We start from the raw sequence: 27359 nt of genomic DNA on the forward strand, positions 1-27359 counted from the left end.
AAGAGAGATTACCCAACTATCAATGTCATAGGACAATTGTTTGACCTGATGTTGGGACAAGTAATCTATCCAAAATATCTGGACCCTGGAAGTCCTGTAGTTGATGCCCACATCAATGGCATCATAATCCCTCACACCTTGATTGATCTAGGGGTTGCCTCCATTAATGTAATGACCAGAGACACTATGCTTAAACTCAACCTTTAGAGTTCCCTAAGAAAGACCTCAACAATACTGCAGTTGGCAGACTGCTTCACTGTGACTCCTAAGGGGATTGTGGAAGATGTCATGGTCTCCATTGATTCCTGGGAGTACCCTACTGACTTCTTGGTTCTTCAGCCAAAGGTAAAGCTCACTGGGTATCCCCTCATCTTAGGAAGCCTTGGTTAGCTACTGTAGATGCTTACATGAGTTGTTGCGCTGGGAGCATGACCATTAAGAATGGGCATATGTCCAAACAGCTAGTCTTATATCCTCCTGCCCAACCTCTGATTAAACATGACTTACCTCTTTGGTTGGAGGAGGAATATGAGGATGAAGTCTACTCAGCACCATTGTTCACAATGGAAGCCACCAGGGGAGGTCCTCAAACTAAGGATGACCTTACTGAGAATTTGATTCAAAATCCACCCCCCAGTGTGCTGCCATTAGAAGAGTTGGTGGAAGAAACCCAAGCCAATGCTTTAGTTGATCTCTGTGTGGCTGATCCGACCTCTCTCTGAGTTAAGAATGTGGAATTTGGCCCTGAAAGAATCTTGAAGATCAACTCATCCCTATCCACTTCTCAAGAGAAAGAACTGTGTAGCTTATTGAACAGCCATTTGGATCCTTTTTCTTGGAACTATAAGGAGTTGAAAGGAGTCCACCCTTCAGTCTATACTCATCACATTTACATTAAAGAGGATTGTAAACCAGTTAGGCAGCCTCAAAGGAGGATGAATCCAGCCCTTAAAGACATTTTCAAAGAAGAACTGCAAAATTTGCTAGATGCAGGATTCATCTACCCCATCTCTGACTGTGAGTGGGTTTCTCCTTTGGTGCTTGTGCCCAAGAAAAATGGGAAGTGGAGAATCTGTTTAGATTATCAAAAAATTAATAAAGCCACCAAGAAGGACCATCTCCCTTTGCCTTTCATAGATCAAGTGTTAGATGGCCTGGCAGGGAAGAAGTTCTTTTCCTTCCTAGATGGGTTTAGCGGGTACAATCAGATCCAAATCAGCCCGGAAGACCAAGATAAGACCACTTTCACTTGTCCATGGGGTACCTTTGTGTACCGAGTCCTTCCCTTTGGGTTGTGCAACACTCCTGCCACTTTCCAGAGAGTAGTACTAAGCTCATGATTCAGTGGAAATCTATATGGATGACTTTACCCCTTATGGTTATAACTTCCAAGAAGCTCTCACTAACCAAAGGAAAGTTTTAGCCAAGTGTATTGAAATGAACCTGTCCCTCAGTCTTGATAAATGTGAATTCCTAATGACTGAAGGGACCGTGCTAGGTCATACAATGTCTCAGCAAGGTTTACAGGTGGATCCCAACAAGATTTCTATCATCCAAAGGGTTCGCCTCCTCAAAAAGTAAGAGATGTTCAGAGCTTTCTAGGCTTAGTAGGATATTACACAAGATTCATTAAAGATTTTAGTAAGCTAGCCTCTCCATTGTTTGGTCTTTTGGGAAAAGATGCTGAGTTCATATGGACAGACAGCTGTCAAGAGGCTATGGATGCTTTGAAAGGTAAGTTAATAACTGCCCCAATATTGAGAGGTCCAAACTGGGGCCTACCTTTCCACATTCACATAGATGCCTCAAACAAAGCTATAGGAGCATCGTTGGGAAAAGTTGAAGAGAAGCTACCATATGCCATACATTTGTCAGTAAAAACCTGTCCAAGGTAGAGTTAAACTACACTGTAACCAAAAAAGAGCTCCTGGCTGTAGTCCATTCCCTAAACAAGTTCATACACTACATCACTGGCTATCAAACATTCGTGCATACCGATCATGCTGCAATTAGGTATTTGATGAATAAACCTGATGTAAAAGCTCAGATCATTAGATGGTTACTTTTATTGTAGCAATTTGATTTGATCATTGTTGATAAGCCAGGTAAGGAAAATGTTGTAGCTGATTTTTTTGTCTAGACTAGATCTACCTGTAGGTGAAGAAAAGATGGTGGATGAACAATTGCCAGATGAACACCTATTTTATATTTCAGTACTCTCTCCATGGTTTTCTGATATAGAAAATTATTTGGTTTCAGCACAACTTCCACCATACATGTCCTTAAAAGAGAAGAGCAAGATTGTGAGGAAAAGTGCCCCATTCACTTGGATTGGGGGCAATCTTTTTAAACTTGGCCCAGATCAGATTTTGAGGTGATGTGTCAGGGAGGAGGAAGTTTTTGACATCCTCCTAACCTGTCATGATGGGCCCTGTGGGGGCCACTTTGTAGCAAAGAGAATTGCCTTCAAAATTCTGCAAGCAGGGTACTATTGGCCCACTCTTCATCAAGATGTCAGGAGATACATCAGCCAATGTGACAGATGTCAAAGGATGGGGAAACCTACTCCAAAGGATGAGATGCCATTACAGCCTCATGTGACTTTCGAGCCATTTGAGAAGTGGGGCATGGACTTTGTGGGTCCTATCAACCCTCCTTCAAAATAGAAGTCCTACATCATTGTGTGCACGGATTACCTGAAAAAGTGGGTGGAAACAAAGGCAATCAAAGTAGCAACGAAAGAAAAATTAGTTGAGTTTTTGAGGGAAAATATCTTCTACAAGTTTGGCTACCCAAGAGAATTAGTCACAGATCAAGGAAGTCAGTTTACCTCTAACCTGATTGAAGACCTTCTCACTCATCACAAGATTAAGCACAGAACTTCCACCCCTAATCATCCACAAGCAAATGGACAGGTGGAAGTTACTAATAGAGCTTTGGACGGGATTTTGACTAAGGTAGTGAGCAACAACAGAAAAGATTGGGCAGATCGCTTAGCTGAGGCCACCTGGGTCTATAACGCTACTTGGAAAAATACAACAGGTTTCACACCCTATGATCTGGTCTATGGGAAGAAGGCTTTGATGTCCATAGAATTTGAATATAACACATTAAGGATGGCAGCTCAGCTGGACCTAGATCTTAGCCATGCACAACATGAAATATTGCTTCAGCTGAATGGATTAGATGAACAGAGAATGTAGGCCCTTCTCCACTCAGATTTAGTCCAACTTCAAAGAAATATATGGCATGACTGACACCTCAAAGAAAATCAATTTCAGCCAGGAGATTGGGAATTGCTGTATGATTCAAGATACAAGGATTTCAAGGGTAAGCTGAGGACAAGATAGCTGGGACCATATACAGTGGAAACATGTAATGAAAATGGTTCAGTCCTTATTCGGACCATTGATGAAGAAGCCATCCCCATGTTTGTCAATGGGCATAGATTGAAGATCTATAGGAAGCCCCTTTCCAAGTAGGAGTTCATTGAGACTCTTGGTAAATCAGTATTGGTAGTGGAGCAGGTCCCTGTCTCCACTCCACCTACACCATGAGCAAAAAAAGTAAAAATAGAAAAAGAAGAAAAAAGAAAATGGAATAAAATATCCCTAGGTGAAAACCTCTTGGAGGTTCCCAGGGCAGACAGTGAGGGTGAAACCCTCCTAGAGGCGCCCCAGCTGTCTCAGAGAAAAAAAGAAGAGAAAGAGAAAAAAGAAAAAGATAAACCTAACTTCTTTTGAATAAATTGCAAGTCGCAGGAAGGTCATTGTAGGTTGTAGGAGAATCGCACAAGACAAAAACAAAGGACATGACCAGGCTGCAGGCATCCCTCACAGTCCATTCCTCCATCACCATTACCCGTTCCCAAGATTTGGTCTCATTTGGTTTGAAATTTCACGTCCTACAAGAAACTCTATATCTTCTATAGGAGGATCCTGTAGAAACTACAGAACAACCAAAATCAATCTCAAAGGAGGACCTGAGGGTTGGAAATCTGTCTATGAGGCCTGTGAACCTTCTTGTCACCTTCCATCACCCTATGTCATCTTTTCATCTCTGTACACCTTCATTGCACTCATTTTTATGTCCCTGCACAATCACACACAGAAATTATGTTTCCTTCATGTTGTAAACAAAAAAATTAATGACAAATCAAGGCAATAGTATTTTCACTCACCCTACCTGATACCTTCCATCTATGATTCCTTTTCAGCCGAGACTTTTTTTAGCAATTGTAGCCCTACTCAGATATTAGCTTGAATTTTAGAAGGAGAAGCAGCTACAGGAAATCCTACAGGATTCCTGTAGTAGTTGATCCCTTTGAAAAGCATACTCCAGAGGCAGGGTTAGCAAAGTAGGGCATATGAAACATGCAAGGAGCTTTGTTTGAACGTAAGATCATCAGCAAAAGCCCGAGGCCAAGCATACAGAGCGCAAGTAACAACAACAGTGAAGAAATGGGTTACAAAATCTGAAATATGCATAACACAGCTGCAACTGAGCAGGTAAGTGCCTAAACCTATTCCTCAATTGCATGAATCATATTTCAAGGTTGCATGACTATGGGAATGGTTATGATTGAATGGAATCAGTGTCTAGTTAACTGGCCACCCTCGTTCAGTTACACATCCTCGTGGAATTCAAATGAACCCCGTCAAATTCAAAACTATCAATCAGAAATGCAACCAACACGTGTGGTGTGTCCATTCAGGAAAAAACATTCGGGACTGGTAGTGGTGGTGATAGATAATAGAAGTAAGGAAGGTGATGGTGGTCAGACGGCATGTAGAAACATTATTACCATCACGTAGGACCAACAGTCCGGATGGGGATAATGTACCCATCTGGCCACCTCATCTCCTCACCATAGATTATGCCAACAGTTAAAAGATAGCTCAGTTGAAGCCTTCGCCACCCTTTGTTCATTTCTCATTCACGACGTTCTTGACTGCAATATGCACCTACCACTTCCAGAGTAGCTAACCAGTCGTCCTCCACCAGTTTTTTGCCAATTTTTTTTAAAACTTCCCGCCTATCGGACTCTACAGGAGCACAATTTCATTCTACAAGAGCCGGGAGATTTCTAATGGAAGGTTTCTATAGGAAAGGCAGAGAACAACTTTGTTGAAGGAAATCCCGGGATTTTCGTCGAAATTCAAGATCAAGATGAGGTAGGCTCGGGAAAACCTCTCTACATATGACTTGTTTGAGTAAGGTGGTGAATTAAACATGGCATTGGATTGAAAAGAAGTGAAAGTCTGCCAGCATATTTTCCCTGAGTATACACAGCTTGTTGTTTTCTTCTCTGAAATTTACCTCCTCCTTTTTCAAATTCTCCTGTAAGGAAGATACATGCAACAATAGAGGCAAACTTATGTGTGTAAAAGAAAAATGAATTTGCATATCTATTTACTTGCTGAAAAAAGAACCCGTGTCCTTATCCTCTGTTCTGTAAAAAAAATTTTCTTTTCAAAAATAGAAAGTCAATTTCAGGATAATAGCAGTTTAAAAAAGGGGAATTATTGCAAGTTGATGTTGTAAGGAGAAACAAAAGGGAAATCCATTCTTTGATTTCATAAAAAAACCAAATTTAGCTATCCTCTGTTTCAATGTTACCTGCTTTTCTCACCTGAGCATTTCTTTTCTGGTTAAAACACAAAAAAGAAGCACCCAACACCATGCCAGGAGGATTCATGAGAAAAGAACCTTTAAACTCTAGCAAATTGCATGAGCACCCTGAGGTGGTGGCCCTCTTCACTAGGGAAAATTGGATATCCTTCTTTGACAAAATTCAAGGATATGATGAGGAGGTGACTGAAGAATTTTTGATGTCCCTAAGACCACATTCGAAGACACATGCCACAATTAGTTTTAGGGGTTTGAATCTAGAACTTACACCTGATTTCATCAGTCGAATTACCGGTCTCCCACTGGGGCTCCCTTGGAGCAAAGAGGATAAATCATTGGGACAAGTTGCTAAGAAAACATTTTTCAGCTTGAGGAGCATCCTGTAGAAGATAAAAATGGGGTCAAAAGGACAAGCTTGCGTCCTCTCTAGAGTGAAGTCAGTTACCAAATAATGAAGTATATGACATGTGAAGGGAGATTCAGCATAATTTATGGTTATCATTTCAGGTTGCTGCATGAATTGAGATATGGGATGGACTTGCCTCCATGTAGAAAACTGAGCATCCCATATTTCCTCCTTCAGCATTTAATTGAATGTGGTACAAAGCTAAATGCAAGGGTCCCATATCAGTTGGCCCACCATGGGCTCATCAAACTGTAGGTGGAAGATGCCTTACACACCTATACTATCCCCATAGCTTGGGAAATTTTCAGAAATATATCCAGGGATGATGACATCAGAACTTTAACTGAGGACATTAGCCCATCCAGTAGTGATGAGGAGGAGCAAACTGAAGAAATTGAGAAGAAAAATGATGAGGGAGCACAAGACATTCAAGCAAAGGGAAAAACAGAGGAAGTAAAAGAGGAAAAAGAAGAATTTGACAAGACTACTGAGCCTAAGGTAGAAAAGGAGACAACATCAAAAACAGAGAAGGGAAAAAGGACAAAGGTTGGAAAGAAAAAGGCCAAGAAATCCAAAAAGAAGACTGCCACAGCCAAGGCAGAGACCTAGCAAGAAAAAGAAAAGACACACCTTGAGATATCAGTGACATAAGAAGAAATAATGTACATAGACAAGGCTATAGGAAGTGAAAGAAAACAACAACAGGAAGAAACATCCCCTAAAATGTTGGCAAGGGAAGAAGCAACTATGCTTGCTACATTAAGCACACCTACAAAACAAAAAGGAAAAAGAAAAAGGCAAACCTCCATGTATTTTAAAGCTAGAAGAAGCACAAGGATCAAAGTGGGCAAACCCCAGCCACCACGAAAGGAGCCAATTGTCATTGAGGACACACCCACTAAAAAGAAGGAAGAGTCTCCTTCCAAGATATCTATCACCTATGAAAGAGGAAGCCCCAAAACCTCCACTTGGAAAGAGAGAATCAAGTTGATGGACTCAAAGGCAGTTCTACAGGAAGCTGAAACATCTCTACAGGAAACTCTAGCCAGGTTAAAAGAAATTGAGAAATTGGAGGAGAAGCCAGCCAAACAATCACATGGGGAGAGCAAGGCCAAAGAAATACCTGAACAAACCCCTCAGCCTAATTTGGGCTCCTTTTACAATTTGCTAGAGGGTGGGAAAATCATTCCACAAAAATTTGTTGTACCCTTATTCTTCAAATTAGAAAAAGAGAGGGTCAGAGCCCATGCATGGATGCAAATCACTAAATCTAAAGGATTTGAGGACATAGGCCACATGGAGGTCAAGCTAAAAGAATTAAGAGGGGAGTTGGCCATGGTAAGGCACATAGAAAGTAGTAAAAGAGCCCAGCTACAGGAAGAGAATGAACTGCTAAGAAAGTAGTTATATCTACAGGAAGTTCATAAGGGAGATAGGCTTTCCATTTTGGGAGGGCAACAACAGCAAGAAGGTCCTCCAACAGACAAGGAAATAACCAAGAAACAATAGAAAGAAGGAGAGCCACAAGTTGATGTTGAGATGCTAATGAAACTGCTGCAAGAAAAGGAGTCTTAGATAGTATAAGAAGCATAGGTTTTAAAACAACAGTTACAGGAAAAAGAAGCCCAAATGGCTTGCATGGCCAGCTGGGCAGTAGAAGCCTTACAATTTAGGAAACCTGCTAAATCCTATGCAATATATCTTAAAGACCAATGGTTGCAATTTCAAATTAAAACATTGGCCCAAAGGGGCACCATCCCATTCCAGAATTACAATCATTTTATGCATTTGTGTGACAACAGATCAACTGAAGATAAGGCTAAGTTAGCAGAATTCTATTTACACAACTTGGCGCTTCCTAACATGAATCTATGGGACCCAAACACTACATTAGGAGACCTACAACTCATGGCTATGGCTTCTTGGTTAAGCCATGAGGAAAAGAGGGTAGTAGAGATTCAGAAGATTATGACCAGGGAGTTGAGTGAGCCACTCATGATAAGGGCAGAACCAGAAGATCCCTCAACTCTCATATATTCCAATCGACACCTTGTAGACAACCCACACATCGCACCTGACTATGTTGAAAGGCAAGCACAGGCCATTGCTCACTTTGAAGATATGGAAAGACCGTTTGGTGATAACTGCCTTCATGCTTGCACAAGAAAATGGAATACATTGTCCCATAGTATAAAAATAAGAGAGTATCACTCCACAACCAGAATGAGGGAGGCTATGAGAAGAGTACCCATATACAAACAATCAATGCAGAACTTGAAAGCCAACTGGATTGGCCTTAAGTTCAGCCCTCCACTACTGCTAGGGCTATTAGAAAGGGTCAAGGAAGAAGAGGAACAAAGACAATGGGAGGAAGTGGACAGAAAGGCAGGCTTTCATGATAGAGAAGAGGACATCACGTCAGAATCCTGGGATGTCAGAGAGGTAGTCAAAGCAATCAAAGATGATGAACTGGATTAGTTGCTCAGAGGATGAGCAACACATTTAGCAGGGGGGTGATGATGAGCCCCGAAAATGGATAACTATATGGGCTCATTTTTCCTATTATTCTCATTTAATCCACCATTCTCCATAGTTTTATGCATGCTTTTGAATATGTTTATGTTAATTGAGTGAATGGGAATAGTCACTTTACCAAAAAATATAATACGTGTTTACTACAGATTTTTGGACATTTTTGGACCAAGACCAGGCATTTAAAAGCATATTGGCAGCCAAATTCGAAGAAACAAGGCTGAGGATTTATAGGAGTGTCTCCTACACTAAATCTTCCTCAAGTTCTTCACCAACATCTCAGAGTTCAATAGCCCACCAAAGATAATTTCTAGGGGCAACCGAGTAGGTCTAGTAAAGTGGTTGTTATCTGCAGTTTTGGGCAGCCAAGTTCCTAAAGTTTAGGAGGACTATTGGGAGTCCTCACTTGCATTAATAGGAAGGCTTCAAGCCAGTAGTTTAGCCATTTGATATTCTATTTTCGCACTTTAGTGTAGCCATGTAATCAGCTCATTCTAGAGCTTTTTCTTGCAGACAGATTTGTGATGTAACTACTATTTTTTGATCAATGAAGATGAATCCAGTTTTGAACTGGCTCTGATCTTTCCTAGGGGGTTGTAGCTCTTGGGGTTGGGCCCAACCCAAGTGACGACTACTTCCTTTGTGTACTTTTATGTGTTTTTACTGCATTCATAGAATAATTTTTGTTATATAGGTTAAATCTTGCTTTGTTACTTAGGTTGTTTTTGATGATTAAGATAGTTGTTCTTGCTTCAGGTTGATTTGATAGTTTGATAACAGAAAAGATCCAAAAAAAGGCTACCAAGTAGGCCTTGATCTCCTTTCTCCCTCCTTGGGACCATGAATTGAGACCAAGGCACACTTGCTACCACAAAAACACTGTTTTTGCCTTCCAATGCAATTGCTAGTGTTAGATTTCAAGTTGGAAAAGTTGGTATCAGTTGTGATTTCATGTTTAGATCTGTTCTTACTTAGTTTCCATAGTTTTCTTGCCTAACTTCTTGTCTATAAATTTTTGTTCATCACTTTTTTGGTTTCTAGGTCAGAATTAGGTCAAAATAGGTAAAACTCGGTTTTCTTAGCTTTTGCTTGGGTCAGTTTTGGAAAGAAGTGTACAAAACATCTGTAAGATACTCCAACCTATCCTTCCTCCATCATACAACTTGCTCCAACCTCTCTCTCAAGATTTGCTTCACCCATTAGGCATACTCTCCCAACTTGCCCTAATTTCTACATTTTTGTGCAACATTGCTTCTTTCACCTTTGAACAAATCCAACCATCTTATTCACTCCTAAGCTTCATTTACCACGTCTTAGACCCCCTAACATCCCTATCCATCCTTCATTTCCACTTTCCCACAATTTTTCTACCTTCAACCCTCTAAAAACCACTTTCGTCTTGTTCCTGTAGAACTTCCTATAGAATTTCTTGTAGATCCCCTGCATCCTCGTGTAGAAGTTCATGCGAGTGATTTTTCAAAATCTGAGCACAGTGGAAATCTACAAAAGGATGCTAGGGACTCTTTAGGTCCCCTTCACACCTTCCCAACCTCCTACAAATGCTCACTCCATTTCCTTTCACCTCTAAACCTCTGCACAACCACAAATAGTTAAAACACAAGCACAATAATTTTGCATAAAATTGCTCAAAAATACAAAAAGTTGATTTTTCCATATTTTCCTTCAGAAGTAGCTTAAACATATGCATTTACCTTTTCAAGAGTGAATGGCATCTAGTTCAGTAGTTTACATCTCTTTTCTTGCACAAGTAGGGTTAGTCGGTAAAACTATGGTTTGCTAGGGTTTGTGTTTCCTTTCAACTTTCATCTTCTTTCTGCGAGTAGACTAGCCTCTTTTGAGTTAGCTTCCTTCCATCATAATTAAAAGCTTCATCTGAGAACTCATAGAAGTTGGCTTGAGCTCCTAGCGAACTTGTGCCAGCTGATCAAGTGATAGCCTGCAGTAAGAGTTAGTACTTGTGCATATAGCATCGTTGCTTCCAAGTTTTTTATGAACTAACGGGTTGATAAAAGTAAAGTAGGGAGTCCCAGGAGTTGCAGCATCATTGCTGCAATACTGGAGCTCACTAGTATACACATTTCCTCATGCAACTATCCACATGCATAGGAAATGCCTAATCAAACACACATACGCATAACCACATGTAGTCAAGCATAAGCGATCAATTCTTGTAATCAACCTACAAGACTGATGCATGTAATAAAATAACCAATAATTCAACCCCACATATAAGGATGTAATCAAGATGCATATAATTTTATAACCAATCATATACTCATGACGATGGATTCCATAAAATCGACATGAATTTCCTCATGCTAACCTTACTACTACCTGATCAATATGATGCAATGCAACAAGCACAGGGAATGCAAGTGTAAGATCCACACACGTAATTGACATGCATGCATGACCAAGACATTCACCCATATCTATAGCACTATATATGATCAAAGAGAGTGTAACCATGCTTTGATACCAATCTGTAACACCCGCTCCCAGGTCTACCAAAAGTAACCATGCCAACTAGGGTAAACATGAGGAGATATGCTACTACAATCAGATTCTACCTCCTATGTCACCTTAAGAAAGTGGAATCGATGAAACATCACAGACAATTATCCAACATCATCAACAAAACCCTCAAGAGACAAGTCAACCACTTGGACAACCTGTCCCTATGTTCCACTACTATTATGCAACTGTTAGGTTATAGTCACTCTCATGCTATGGGACAGCAAGTAGCCAGAAACCTAAAGTCGTTCTCACAGGCCTGCTTGCCAGCGACCCTGAGAGTTAACCCACTTTTCTAACCCAAAATCCCAGCCTCTACCTAGAACTTGCTTTAACTTCCTGAATTCATTAAAAATAAAATAACAATGATGATCAATCAAAAATCATCCTCAGGACTAGGCTTGAGCATCTCCAACCGCGATTGACATTCTGTCAAACACTTGGCATGAATGCAACCTACAAGTCTACGATACAAGAAAAAACATAAACGACTGAAACAACTTATGAAACATAACCAGAAGGATCACCTCCTGCTCCATTGAACTACTAAATCGTCAATTAGGTCTTGCGTCCATCCATTTAACAGTTGCAAGTAAATATATGAAATAACCATTAAATAAACCAGTCATTCCTCCATGATTATAACTAGCACAAAACCATATAAATATGAAAGATATGACAACCATTAAATCCACATGTAAATCAATACAAAAGTAAGAGAACTTAGCTTTTATTGATCATCAGAAAATTTGACCAGGTTTAGGACTTCCATGTAGCACTCGACCATAAAAATGGTTGAGCCAAATATCTCTTTCAGCTATTCACCCCCATGCCATATTCCAAGCATGAAAGTGGGATCTCATAGAAAAACCAAGGGAATTCAGAGGTTAAAACACCTCCACCCTCATGAAACCGTGATCACACCAAAATCGGTGCTCCGATCACAATCGGATAGAAATTTGAATTCCATCCATAATCCATCACTATCCTTGAGGAATTTTCCATCTCCTTGTCTCTCAGGCTTTACCACAATCCAAACCCGGATCACTAGGCCCTAAACCAAGACATCTCCCTTAGGCTTTACCGTTTATCCCGCCAAAACCAGTCAAGGGATTCCTAGGCCTTTGGGAATGAACCTTGAGACCACCTCTGCCCTTTATTTTGAAATCCTTATGGCAATTACAAAGTTCTAAAACCGAAATAAACATCCCAACATACCATGGAATAAAAAAAAGTCTAGGCTAGGCTAAAATCCGCCGTCATAAACCCGAAAAAACCATGCCACCGACAACAATAGAACCATACACTAACATGCAAATCCATGCATGTCCAAACCAGCTAGGAAATCACACATGGAAAAAGTTACATGCAAGTATTCCCGCTGAAGCTACTTGATCCTGCTTTCCTTTCCTTGATCCTTGCTTTCTTTTCCTTTCCTTTCCTTGCTCCAAACTAGAGTGATCCAAGAAACTCTAAGTGACCAAGAGAGTGAGAGAGAGAGAGAGAATAATGAGAGAGCTCTAAACTTGAACTTGACAAAAGCCATGAACTGAGCCTAAGAATTTTTTTTATGCACGAGGCCTCTAATTTATTCATTTTCCATTATTTTCTGTCATTTTCCTCCTCACATGCAAAATGCGACCTTTCACCTTACTTTTCTCCTAATTTCCTTTATTTTCATAAATAAATGTGCCAAAATGCCTTTTTTCATTTTAATGCCTTTGGCTTAGCCTTTTCCAATTTCCTTAGCCAAAACACACATTCACTGATGCCCACTAGGATATATTTTCCCAACATTTAGTTTGGAGTAAGTGTCCCTTACCATGGTCTTATTTTGCATTTATTAACTTTTATTGCATGAACTTTTCACCAGGGTTATTACACTTGTCACCATTTCTTCTATTCCCTTTTTGAGGTTTGTCTTCTTTTCCTCCATGAGGTTTTGATCTTTCTCCATATATTCTGGAATTCCTCTCCTCATACAGAACCTTAACCATCTCAGACATTTCAAAGAATGATTTTCTGAAAGTCTTCTCATTTTCAAACATCTCTTTAGGACCTTCTTCATGTGCCATGACTATTGAAGCTTGAGGTGTATTTTTTCTCCTTGAAACAATTTGAGATCTTGGCTCCACAAGTTCTCCTTCTCCTCTTTTGAGCTTCAACCTTGTAAGCATCAGAAAAACACTTGCAAACAAATCAAATCTTCACAATAACCTGGGCTCTGATACCAAAATGATTTGAATGTAAACTTGAATATTTTTTAAACAATTTTGCAAGTGTAAATTATATGTGTTTTTGGTAGAGGATCAATTTACTAAACACATAAAAGATGATTTTTATCTTAGTTTTGTAGAAAATAAAGAAGACATCAGTACCATAACAACATACACATAACACCAAATGATAAATGAGTTCACCCCTCCTAGGCTACATCTCCTGGTCCAGTTTCCAATGTTGGGCCTCTTCCATTATGCTCAAAAATATGTGTTTACATCAAGTTATAGTGATCAGAATGATAAAAAAAGTCTCCAATGAACCGATGCGAAAACCTGCCCTACGTTCCCACTCAATGGGAGAATTTGTAGGACCATTAACGTCATTATTAAGTCCTCATTCCCGAAATTCTTGGTTGCATGGTGACCATATGACTGTGAAAAGTGCCAAATTTTGGGGGATTTTTCTTGCCCCTAGCTCCACACACGCCCCTGGTCTTGTGGTGCATGTGATGACCGTGGGATGACACCTCCTCTACACATGTTGTTGGTCACATTGGGGCCCCGTATGGCTTGGGGTTGGCCGATTGTGGCTAGCTCTTGTCTCTTTTGCACTCCCGGTTACAACTGTGGGCATACGACTGTGGAAAGGGCCATGAGGGTTGGGATAGTCCCTAGCCCTTGCCCCCCTACCCGCGATCATGTGGCGTAGGGGTAGATAGGGGCTATGGATTAGCGTAATCCCTCCCCCATATGCACATATACCAAACTTTAAATATAATTTGTAAACATTGTTTTAACAAGAGACATATGTGCCACAATGGTGTAGGCCTTGGTTAATTTGTATGAGGTCTTGATTTCAAACCCCATAGAGACCCGATTTGGCCTTACAATTTTTTTCATGTGAAAGAGGAGGCCATGTGGCAACCACCAATTGGCCCTCATAGCTTTGCCTCATTGGGCCACTTTAAAAACCCTTGAACCAATCGAAAACCATCATACACGAACCAATAAAAAATGTGACCCTCATAATGCAATGTTATAAAAAATGACAGCTCCTATGCTTATAGACACCGGAACACATCTCTAGCTTAGACCTCTAGATGTTTTCTTTAATGTTTCAAATGCTCCTTAAGATTGATTCAATAAATTTTAAATTTCATCTTGAATTAAGTTTTAGTTTTCGAGGCTTATCATGAATTTCTCCTTTATATCATCCTAAAGAGGCAATCTAGCATGATAAAATGAAATATTTTCTTTTCAATGAAAATCTATGTACAGGAGGGAAGAAGCAATGAGTAATGCAACATACAAAATGCAACAAACAAAATTTTTTAAGTGAATTTCCCTAATTCAACTATTACAATTTCACACACAAAACCCTAAATGTAATGAAAAATGAAAATGACGAGTTTTTTCTTTTCAATCCTCTTAATTTCCAAATAAAATGAAAACTAAGATGCTTGCTAAATCAATGATGAGATAAACCACACAGAATGATGATTGTAGTATCAATTTCTTCAAAAAATCAATGATCAAGCAAAAGTTTGCCAATGACCTAAATGACAAGAACAAAGAAAAATCCAAACAAATTCTTATCAAAGGCTATCAAAACCAAAATAAAACTAAGTGAAGGATTTTCAGAGAAAAGGACACACTCAGTGATAGTAGGAAAACAAGTTGGACCAAAGAAAATAAGAGAGGAAGGAAAGTAATGTTTTTTTTGCATCTTATAGGAATCAACGCAAGTACAAATCAGGATAGGGTGCACTGAAGCGCGCAATCTCCAGACCATGGGTTTTGCTAAGGAAAATCCAACCAAAATATGACACAAAAAATCAAATCAAGCTCAGAGAAGGGTTTTCCTAGGGTCAATCAAGGTCTGAGTGAATCAATCAAGATTGGTTTAAGAGGTGAAAAAGGTGTTAAGGTCAAGGAAACCACTAAGGGAAAAAAAATCGATCCCCAGTATGGTCGCCAATTTGTTATGCAAAATTTACGATTGTAGACAAAGGTGAATTCCCTAGACCTAGTGGACTGGTCTAGAACAACAAAAGCCTAAATAATATATATTTTTTCTTAGAGAAGTTAAAGAATAGGAAAGAGGCTTACCTCAAATTTGTAGCAAGCTTCTCATTCTTGCTCACTTGTAAGCTCCAATTTTAGCTCAAAATGCTATAATTAGAGCATACACAGACTAAAACAAGCAAACGATCTACGACAACCAAGTAGCATATCTAACATATCTATTCAATGAATCAACAAGGAATTGAAATACATGAGTGCAAACATAATACAACACATATTGGAAAACAATATACTCTTTGTATTAATAGAAACAAGAGAGAGTTTACAACCATAAATAGTAGCTGATTGATCTGAATTTAAACAGGAACACGTAAAATTACAGATATAACCATAAGTACAAAGATGCAATAGAAATAACACTTCCTTTCATTAATATCAAATACTGAAATATGCTTAGAAACAAAATGGAAATAATACTATCTTGAGCGATAGTAGCTTATCTCTTAGAAGAGATGTGGTAGCTACATGCTTTTGAATTGTGTTACAATGAGGCTTCAAGGCCTATTTATTATTGAGAAACAATGGAAAAACCTAAACATCTAGAAACCTAACTCTAGGAGATGAAGCGCCAAAACTGTGGACGTTGTTTGGGTAAATTGGTACATCAATTTCCCGAGGTCGTAACTTTGGCATATGATCTCTGTTTCGCTATCATAATACCTTGTTTCGAAGATCTCGAATAGTAGGCCAGAAATAGATTAGTCCCCCAATTTTCAAGGTTTATGGACTCTCCGTTTTCCATAGAAACATCATTTAGGGCCACAAAATGGCTCCAGAAGTTCAGGACCCAAAAAACTACCAAAAATAGTAAACTGTGCTACAATTAAGGAAACTGAAAAAATAAAAGATACAATGTTGGGGGTCCAAGTGGAATAGGAGGGTGGCTAACAATATCCACCTGGATCAGTCCTCCCCCTTAGTAAGCAATGGTCCCCATTGCATTGAGTGCCTCCATGAGATGGGAAAACCTCTGCTAAACTTGGTCCCTAGTGAGCCATTTGCCTTGGTGCAGGAGTTAGCCAACTTTGACAACCCAATACAGTTGGATATTTTGTTGGTGAGTGTTCTTGACATGTGTGTCCATAATCCGATCAGTTGTGGCTTTTTCCATGTAGTCTGGGTTTAACTCTGTTTGGGTGAATTCTTCTACAATGTTTGATGTGTCTAGCAATGGTGGGAAGTATGGTTGAAGGTGGTACACATTGAACATTGGGTGTAGGCCAAGGAATGGGGGAATGCTGAGCTAAAAAACATTGTCTCCCATAGCCTTGGTATAGGTGTAAGGACCACGATGGAGTGGTCTAAGCTTCCGATGGGCTTTAGTAAGGCATTCTCTCTCTAAATGCAACCAAACTTTGTCACCCACCTGAAACTTGTGTGGCACTCGATGTTGATCATGTCACTGCTTGTACTTGGCATTTGAATTCTCCAAGATGTTGTGAACCTACTGGTAGATGTGTTGGATGCATTCAATAAATCTGGTCACTTTATTAGCCTCAGACAATACATGTGAGGAATTTTTCTACGTAGTTGCATGAGGCATGACAACATCAATTAGACACAATGGTTGAAATCCTAGACCCACTTGAAAGGGACTGCAACCAATTGAGCTATGGAGAGCTATATTATAACTATAGTGCACATATGGAGGACTCTCATCCTAGGTTCGAGGATTCTTGGAGTTGTACATGTGGAGTATGCACACTATCATCTTATTGATGACCTCCATTTGGCCATCAGTTTGGGGATGGAAGGCAGTCTATTTGGTGAGCTTGGTGTCAATTAGTGTCGAGAGGCTTGACCAAAATGTGCTTAGCAACCTGCTATACCAATCTGATATAATGGTCTGCGAGATCCCAAAATGTACCCATACTCGTTCAAAGAAGAGTTTGGAGTGTCCTTTGTTGTGATACTCTTCTTGCAAGCTGCCAATATAGCCATCTTAGAAAATCCGTCTACGACCACAAATACATAGTCATTACCATGCTTGGTAGAATGGAGGCTAGACATATAGTCCATGGAGATTGATTCCTACAACTAGCTGGGAATAGGCAGAGGAGTGTACAAGCCTTTCTTCTTGATGGTTGACTTGGCGGTGGCATAGGCAGTGCAGGATCTAATATATTTTCCAACATCCAATCGGAGTTTGGGCCAATAAAATTACTTTGGTAGTACAACCACAGTTTTCTCCACACCAAAGTGTCCTGCGACCTAATTGTAGTGTGCCTCCCAAATCTTCTTGGCACGCTCACTTGAAGGAACACAAAGGTGGCCCAGGTAGCATAATAATGCGTCCTAGATGTGTAAATCATGAAATTTATTCCCAGCTACTAGCATCTAGTATGTCAAGGTGAAATCTGGATCATTTTTGTATAGTTGTGGCCATCCAGAGGTCTCATGACAACAAGAGTTGAGAACAGTAGTCAGTGCTGCAACAAGGGGCTGACTGAGGCAGTCTGCAACATGATTGGTGCTACCCTTTTTGTATTTAATGTTCAAGTGGAATTTTTGTAGATATGTAGACCACTTATGATGGCAATCATTCTACAACTTCCCTTGTGTCTGTATAAACTGAAGAGGTTGGTGATTGGTGTGGATGACTGTCTCCTTCCCCAGAATGTAGTGCTTCCATTGTCGACAAGCCTGCACGATGGAATACATCTCTTTATCATAGGTGGGGTACTTCCAAATTGTATCAGAAAGTGTATCACTATGATAGACCCCTCGATAATTGTGTTGGGTGAGGACTGTACCAATAGCACAGTCTAAGGCGTCTGTATCGATTTCAAATGGCTGCTACAGTTCTCGAAGTGTGAGTATTAGTTCAAAGTAGAGGCATTGCTTCAACTCAACGAACACCTTCTATTGGGACTGTTAGAAAATTATATATTACGGAGCAATGGAACACATAAAATATTGCAGAAATATAAACACAGAAAACGCACAAAACAAGAGAGACACAGATATACGTGGTTCACCCAGTTTGGGCTACGTCCACGCCGAATAGCCAGTCCTTCCTTTCTATTATCCAACAAAATGAAGAGACACAACCTACAACAAATCCGCTGTAATATCCTCAGTTTTCTCTCACAGTCTCACCTCTCTGTTTCTCGCTCACAGAATACACATATATCACACAGCCTCAAATACAATACCCTCATACAAAGAGAGGGGTTGCCTTCTAGGGCAAAAAACCCTAAACTAAACATAAGTTCTACCGTCAGATCATCCGCCTAATGAACGACCCAGATTGACTAGAAATTACTATACTTTTACAAGGCAATTTTACAGTTGTTTTTAGCTTCGGGGGCGCTGCCCCCGAAACCCCCCGCCAGGGGGGGGCTCCCAAAGGTCGCAGCCGCCCCCCCTAGACCCCCCCCTGCAACAAATATTTTACGACCGGCAACAAACTGGGGTCCTATGTGGCGATACCTTTGAATATAGAAGATATTCAGGCTCCACACCCAACAGGGACTCAGACCAGGAACACTTTTATTTCGCCTTGCCCTTATTAATCTTACTTAGAGGCTAAGTGATATGGAAGAATCCCAACATGAAACTCCGATAGAAATTTGCAAGGCCCAAAAAACTGCGAAGCTCCGTTAGAGTGGTCGGGGCTGGCTAATCCTAAATGGCTTGGATCTTGGTTGGGTCCACATGCACACCACACTCATCTATGATTTAACCCAATTATTAGACTTGGATCATGCCAAAGGTGCATTTCTCCAAGTTGGCATAGAGTTTGTGTTTCCTAAGGGTTTGAAGGACCTACCGAATGTGTTGCAAGTGTTATTCCAAACTCTTGCTGAAGTTGAGGATGTCGTCCAAATAAACCACCATGAATGAGTTAGTGAAGGGCAACAAGATGTCATCCATTAGCCTCATAAAAGTAGTATGGGAATTTGTCAACCCAAAGGGCATAACCAACCATTCAAAAAGGCCTTCCTTTGATTTAAAGGTGGTCTTCCATACATCTGTGGGCTCTATTGGAACCCGATGATAACTAAACTTCAGAACGATCTTGCTGAAATACTTGGGTCCCTTAATTTGGTCCAGCATGTAATCAATCCATGGGATTGGACACTTGTTCTTGACACTCATATTTTTTAGTGTCCGATAATCGATGCAGAGCCTCCGAGTCCCATCCTTCTTCTGTACAAGTATAAGTGGGCTCCCACAAGGCAAGAAACTTGGTCTGATGTGGCATTTATGCAACAACTCCTAGATTTTCCCCTTGATCTATTCATTTTCAAAAATGGAGTGGAAATGTATCGGAACGTTGGGTAGAGGTGCTGCAAGAGTCAGATCTATTGAATGCTTGACCTGACAATGCAAGGGTACCCTTGTGGGTGAGGAGAAGATGTCCCTATATTCTTCCACGACTGCATCCACCTACTTTTGCTGTTTGGAGGAACCCTTCCCGGGGGCCATGGATGTGGATACAACCTTCCCCTTACTTTGACAACGAATCAGAAAGAAAAAAAATTTCCCAGTCTGGGAGATGACCTTACTGCATTGCTTAGCAGAGACCAAAGAGATGGCAGTAGATGGGGCTGCCTCCAGTATTCTGTATAACTTAGTAACCAAAGAAATAATAGCAGATTGATGTCTAGAATCATATACAACATGACACTTCCATAAGTATGCTTGTCCTAATAATACATCACAAAATTCAAGAGGAGCAACATCACATAGTACCTCATCTATGAAGGGCTTGATGCTTTAGGGAAGGCGACACTATTGGCTGACATGGAGATCTTATCATTGGTGAAGCCACCCACTGGTATATAGTTGCGGATGTGATGTAGTCGATAGGCCCAACTGTTTCATAACCTCAACTGAAATGAGGTTCTTTTGGCTCCTACCATTGACAATTAACTACAACAGAGAAACCTTCACCCACATCTATGATTGGAATAGGTGCTCCCCTTCTTCTGGATCTTCAAGCTCAATCTTATGGATCTTCATGGTGGCCACAGTGGCACTGGGTTCCACGTCAATGATATGCTACCCTCTGTCATTCCCCTTGTCAAGTTCTGACTTAGAGTCAGAACATGCGTCGGACTCAGAAGCCTTCAACTCAGCCACTAGTGACTACTTGGCCTGACAATCGCTTGTTTTGTGAGTGGAGCTCTTATGGAACTCACACTACTTTCTTGTGTTGTTTGTCTTCATGGTGTTATTCTTTGCATGCAGCTTCGGTAGGTTATCCTGGATCACCCTGCCTTGGCCTTTCCCTTTGCTCTGTAGTTTGGGGGCACCTTTCCCTTGCTTCAGATTCACAGATCCAAAGTATCGCTTTTTTGTTTAAGCTTCTGCTCGATCTTGACAACATATTGATATGCCGATTGAGTGAGGAGATGTCCAAGAACTCCATCTCATCCTAGATGTACCTGTGTAGGCAGTTGGTGGGCCCCAGTATTGCAGCAATAATGCTGCAACTCCTGGAACTCCCTTCTTTAATTTTATCAACCCAGTAGTTCGTAACAAACTTGGAAGCGACGGTGCTGTATGCACAAGTACTAGCTCTTGCCGCAACTGTCACTTGGTCAACTGGAACAAGTCTGCTAGGAGCTTAAGCCAACTTCTATGAGCTCTTAGAAGAAGCTTTTTAACTGATGAATGAAAGCTAACTCAAAGGGGATAATTTACTTGCAGAAAGAAAATGGAAAGCGGAAAAGAAATGCAAACCCTAGCAAACCCTAATTTTACCAGCTAGCCCTACTGATGCGAAAAAGAGGATGCAAGCTACTGAAAGAGATTCCATTGACTTCTAGGAAGGTAAAATTCATGTGTCTAAGTTATCACTATCTGAAGAAAACATCTTTTTGTATTTTTGAATAAGTTGTCACAATTATCATGCATACAATTTAACTGTTTTTGACTGTGCAGAGGTGGATTGGCGAGAGGAAATGCTTGGAAGAGGTCGGGAAGGTTCAGAGAGGGCCTAAGGGGTCCCTAACACCCTTCTAGAGAGTTTCACAGAGTTTGGCTATCAAGAAACCTCATTCGTGAGCTTCTACAGGAAGTCTGCAGGGGTTCTACAGGATGTTTCAGGAATTTCTACAGGATGTTCAAAAATTTCTACAGGATGTTTAAAAATTGGATTTTGGAGGATGGGTGAGTGAGGGAAGATGCATGAATGGATATGGAGGTAGGATAGGGGTCTGCAGTGGCCCAGGGGCTGGTGGATGGAGTGGTGAGAAGGTGTAGATAGCTAAGTTGGATCAAAGAAGGCTGAAACAATGATGTACAAAAACTAGGGTTATGTGAGAAAATGTCGCAAACGTGAGGTAAGGATTCTAAGTAGAGGGTGGAGTGGATGGTGCTAATCGAGAATAAGCAGATGAAGGAGTGGTACAGGTGCTCTGCAAGTCGTTTTTCCAATCTGAACCAACAAAGACTTGTAAATTCAAAGAGCTAGTTACGTTGACCTAATTTGCTAGCTGTCAGTAAAGAGAATGAACAGAACTGTGACCAGCAATGAAACCATGTATTTTAACTCATGCAACTAAGAAAATGAAAGTATGAACTTGTAACCAACTTCCACACATGAATATCAAACACTAGTGATGGCATGGCAAAGCAAAATCAATGTTTTTGTGGGCAGCAAAGTCATCCTAGTCATAGCTCCTGATCCCACTGAGGGAGAGGTGAAACCACAGATGTTTGTTGGCCCTTTTCTTGAAGCTTTTTTTGTTAGCAACCGATCAACTAAATCTGAGCATGAAAAGTTACTTTACTCATCAAAAACAACCTAAATAACAAAAAAAGATTTAAATCTAAATAGCAGATTTTATTCTAAGAATGCAACAAAGACACATGAAAGTAAACAAAGGAGGTACTTGGCACTTGAGATGGGCCCAACCCCAAGAGCTATAGCCTCCTAAGAGAGATTTAGAGCTGGTGCAAAGCTGGATTCATCTTTATTGATCAAAAGAAATGTTACATTCCAAAACTTTCCACAAGGAGAACTTGAAAATGTGCTGAAAGCAAACCTAATCTATTGCCTAAAAATCGAACTACAAAATGACTACAAAATGAATACAAAATGAGTAACTACTGGCTAACCCAAATGAGGCCCTAAGCCCTCTTATTTATACAAATTGAGGACCCCAACAGTCCTCCTAAACTTTAGGGACTCGGCTGCCCAAAACTTGTAGTTAACAGCAGTCCTACTTGACTTGCTTGGCTGCCCTTGGATAATTGATTTGGTGGCCCTTGAACTCCAAGCTGATGGTGGAGAATTCAAGGTAAGGGCCCATAAATGAAGGGGACACCTTCCTAAAAATCCTCTCCACGAATTTGGCTGCCAAGTGCTCATTTAAACCTTTGATTTTGTCTCCAAATTGACCAAAAAGACTACACAAAGCACACATTAGACTTGTTGGCATAATGACTAACCCAATTCACTCTATTAGCATAAATATAATAAAAAAAATGCAATAAACTAATGAGAATGGTGGATTAAGTCAAATTAGGAGGTTGAATGAACCCATATAATTATCCATTTTTGGGGCTCATCATCACCCCCCTACTGAAAGTGTTGCTCATCCTCTAAGCAACCAATCTATCTCCTCATCTTTGATGGCCTTGGTGGCCTCCCTGTCATGCCAAGTTTCTGAAATGACGTCCTCTTCTCGGTCATGAAACCATGCTTTTATCTTTGCTTCTTCCCACTGCCTGCTCCTTTTCCTAGAGAATTCTCAGCTTTGGTATGATTGTGCAAGTATATTCAATCAGATGGCGGCAATGGTGGTGAAAGGAGATGAAACCAGTGGAGGATGGAAGAAAAGAGTGGTTTCATGCCTCCTCAACAAACTTCAAGCTTCAAATCACTCTCCATAATCAATTCTGGCCTGCTCAAAGGCTCTACAGGATGTTTCTGGTAGAAATACAGAACTTCCTGTAGAAAGTCCTGTAGCTTCCTGTAGAAGGTTGGACCATGACTAGATTGTGTCCGAACCCTGAAAAAATGAGTGTTCATGGAGGGGATGGATGTGAGGATTCATGGGAACTTGGTAGGGACCCTTCTGCTTGTGTTGGGAGGCCCCCTTTCCGCATTATGTCCCTACAACCTGCAACAATTTCCACGGATTAAACTTGTTTTTTTTTCCCTCTCTGTTTCTTCCTTCTTTTCTTTCTTCATTTTCCTCTTTCTTCTCCTGTGGCTTTTCCTGTGATGGCTTGCCCTAGGTTTTCTCTCCCTTAGCTTCCTTACCCTTAGTTTTCCTCTCTGCCTCAATATCTTGCTTCCTCAGGCTCTGTTTTGGCTTTCTTCTCATCTTGCTTAGTTTTTGCCTTCTCTGCTTTAGTCTTTTTCTTTTCTGTTCTGGATCTTCCTTCTCACCTTCTGTTTTGATTTCCTCCTTGGTTTCAAGTCCTTCTTTCTCCATTTTGGTCTTTTCCTCTTTTTCTATTTCCTCCTCATCTTCCCCTGCCATATGTCTAAAAATCTCCCTGTCATGATGTGTGGTGACTGCTGGAAATGTTCAGGTGAGGAGGGAGGAAACAAACTTTCAAAACCATAAATAGAGAAATGGCTGAGGTTTGTATTTCTGGAGTCAGGAATTTCTCATGTTCTTCTTTTTCACAACATCAATTTGCAATTTTTCATCGAACTGTTTCCAACTTGAATTTACTTCTCGTTTTTTTTTTGTTTGAGAAAAATCAATACCTTTGACAAAACAGAGAATATTTATAACACAAGGTTTTGCTTCAGAGAGTGGACAGTCTTGCAAATTTTGTTTCTCATAGGTTGGATTATATGGTTGCATCCTTTTTTCAAAAGAATTTGAGAAAGGAAAAGGCATATTTCAGATGCAGAGGAGGAAAATGGAGAGACTGTGTATAACCCAAAGGAGGGAAAAAACACAGGAAGCATTTTAAGCTTCACTTCCCTTTCTTTCAACCCAATATTGTGTTTTTAATCCTCCACCTTATATAAATATCATATACAGAGAAGTTTCCTGAGCCTACCTCATCTGGAGCTTGAAATTTTCCGAAAATCCCATGTTTTCTTTTAGCATGGTTGTTTTTTGCGTTTCCTGTAGACGAATTCTTATAGAAATGCCTGTAGAGCGCCCCTACACCTCTAAGCGAGCTTGATACGCAGCAAAATATCGAAGACAGGTAGAAAAACTCAGTGGAGGACTATAGGTTAACTGATTATGCACACTTCAGTTGAGGATGTGGAAAGTGCACATGAACAACAGTTCATGAGTTTCAGCTGAGTTGTCTTTAATTGTTGCGTGATTTGTGGTGAGGTGGCAAAAACATGTGCGATGGATTTTTCGAACTGCAATGATGTTATGAACTGCATGTCTTCTTCTATCTGTTAATCATCTAATGTCCTGTGCGTTGGAGTTCAACACGTCCACCACTGCCTGTGTTTTTCAACTTCCACGTGAATGACTATACATGCATGTTGCGTGATTTTTGCCTGGATGAGTGCAATCGAATATGGCTAGCTTCCTGGCTGAATCCCCCCATCTCATTCGTTCATGCAGTGCTTAGATTAGATTCATGCAATAGAGGAACAAGTTTTAGTCACATACCTGAAGTCAAATGGTTGTTGTGAGGTGCTTTTTGCTGTTGCATGCATCTGTTTCAGTGGTTACATGATGGCTCCTTTGTGCTATAAGCTCTTTTTTGTCTGATGTGTGGTTATTTTGCTTGTGTAGGTATCCTCTAGCTAGATCTAAGCTGCAGGAGTTCATTTCCACGTTCAGATCTGCACCCTCAAGCTGTTGTTGCTGAATTTTCACAGGACCGAAACTTGTTTTCGCCATTGCTCCCGAACGATAGATCAGATCGATCTGAAACTTGCTGAGCATGTTCCTATCATCATGATGCACCTCCCATAGAAAAATTGCGATCAATGGATGCACACATTTCGAGAAAAATGGAAAATGGCTGAAGATTTCAAAGATCAATTTCACGAAAATCGTGCATCAGAATCAGCTGAAACTACTTGGGTAGGTTACTATCACCCATATGCATCTCCCCATGAAACAGGTTTTGAAATGGATGCACGGATATGGAGAAAATGCAAAAATGTCTGACGGTGATGGAGGCAGATTTCTTGGAAACCGTGCATCGGAATGGGCTGAAACTGCTCGGGCATATTCCCATCATCCCTATACAATTTCCTATAAAACGGTTTTTCAAATGGATGCATGGTTTTCAAGTTATGTCAAAAATAAATTCTATTCTATGTATTTTTTCTTCAAAGCATTCTGCAAGTTTTTGCATGGTGAAATAGAATGAGCTTGGGCTGTGATGCAGGCATGGAGATGATGGAGGAGGAGTCTGAAAATTTCAGGAGGACTTTTGAACCCTTGAGGAAGCTACCATGTTCGCCAAACTACTTTTTTTGCAATCCATTTTTAACTTCTTGTAATTTCTACAGGAAGTTCCTGTAGAAAACACAGTTTTCATAAAAGAAGAAAAATGAGGTGGAAAAAACGATGGAAAAGGGCGAGGGATGGACACAGAGGTGCTTGCAGGCCTAACCAATAGATTCCCACCATCAAATTCCCTTTTAAAATTGAATTTGGTTCGTCCAAAGATTCTATAGAATGTTTCCTGTAGAAATACAGAACTTCCTGTAGAAGGCACAAAAATTCCTTTGTCTTTGCTTTCAGTGATTCTCCTGACCTGCAATGTCCTTCTTACAACTTGCAATTATCCAATGGAAATTAGGTTTATTTTTATTTTTATTTTTTCTCTTTTTTTGAAAAACAACTAGGGCACCTCATGGAGGTTTTCACCCTAATTGCCTGCCCTGGGCGCCTCCACAGAAGGTTTTCACCCAGGGATCTTATTCCCTTTTTATTTTCTCTTCTTTCCAACCCATTGACCGCCTCATGGAGCTTTTCAATCAATGATCCAATCTAAGGTGCCTCCGAGGAGGTTTTCACCTTAGATTTTTATTTTCTTCTTATTTTCATTTTTTCTCTTTTTTTCTTTTTTCCTACCCTACCCTACTTGAAAAACAAAATCATTTTCAAGTATAATAATACTTCCAATGGAGCCATGTGCACATCGAGATTAGAGACAAGATGATGTGAAGGCTCGAAATGCATGCTTTGATAGGTATCCGAATTTCAGAGACCAAATGATCTGACTTTGAAGGGATCAAACATAGCTGAGGAAGATAGTACTGCTGCAACTTAGTGACCATCTGAAACCATATCTCAATATAGCTCTGATATCCTTGGTCCTTTTTCTGATCTGGATCATTCTTCATGTCACCTTCTATCATGACTTTCTCATCTTCATCTTTTTGTTGATCTTTCTCCTGAATACATGGAAGATTTGATGGTAACCATGAGGGAGCTTTCTTGATCTCTGCTTGTGATCTTTTCTCTTCATCAAGTGCAGGCCGTGGTGCTTTGATTTCCTATTTTGAATCTTCTTTTGCCTTTGGTCCTTCAATGTTGTCAATGTAATCCCTGCTTTGCAACACTCTTCCTCAGCTATGGTGAAGATCATTGAGCTCAAGAGGAGTCATTTGGACATGCTGTGTCTCAGCATTGCAATTTTGTTGAGCTACTCCAATGGACAAGTTTGGAAATGGTGGTATGGGTAGCTGAGTGGGGGTGTATATTTGAGATGGATGTGGATGGCGTTGTGGTTGGGCAGGCATTTGGGGTTGCCTTGGTGGAGCAAGAGGCGATGGTTGTGGATGAGAAAGTGGTGGAGGAAAAGAAGTGGGAGGAGTGTTGTATTGAGGCCTCCACCCCTGATGAGGTGCATTCCACTGAGGCTATGGCTGAGCATAAGAATGAAACGAATGAGCAACTAGTTGGGCATAATATGGATCTGGGAAGGAACAAGGAGGAGGTGTGAACCAGGAAGGATGAGCAGGGGGACCCCAAGAAGGCATGAAAGTGGCTTGATAGGGGTCATAAGAGGTCTCAGATGTCCCTTGCAGTTCCTTCTGGTAA

This window comes from Pinus tabuliformis, chromosome 5_1 (genome assembly GCF_031772625.1).
Source record: "Pinus tabuliformis cultivar Carrire ecotype Pingquan chromosome 5_1, CPIR1, whole genome shotgun sequence".
In the NCBI taxonomy this organism is placed as follows: domain Eukaryota; kingdom Viridiplantae; phylum Streptophyta; class Pinopsida; order Pinales; family Pinaceae; genus Pinus; species Pinus tabuliformis.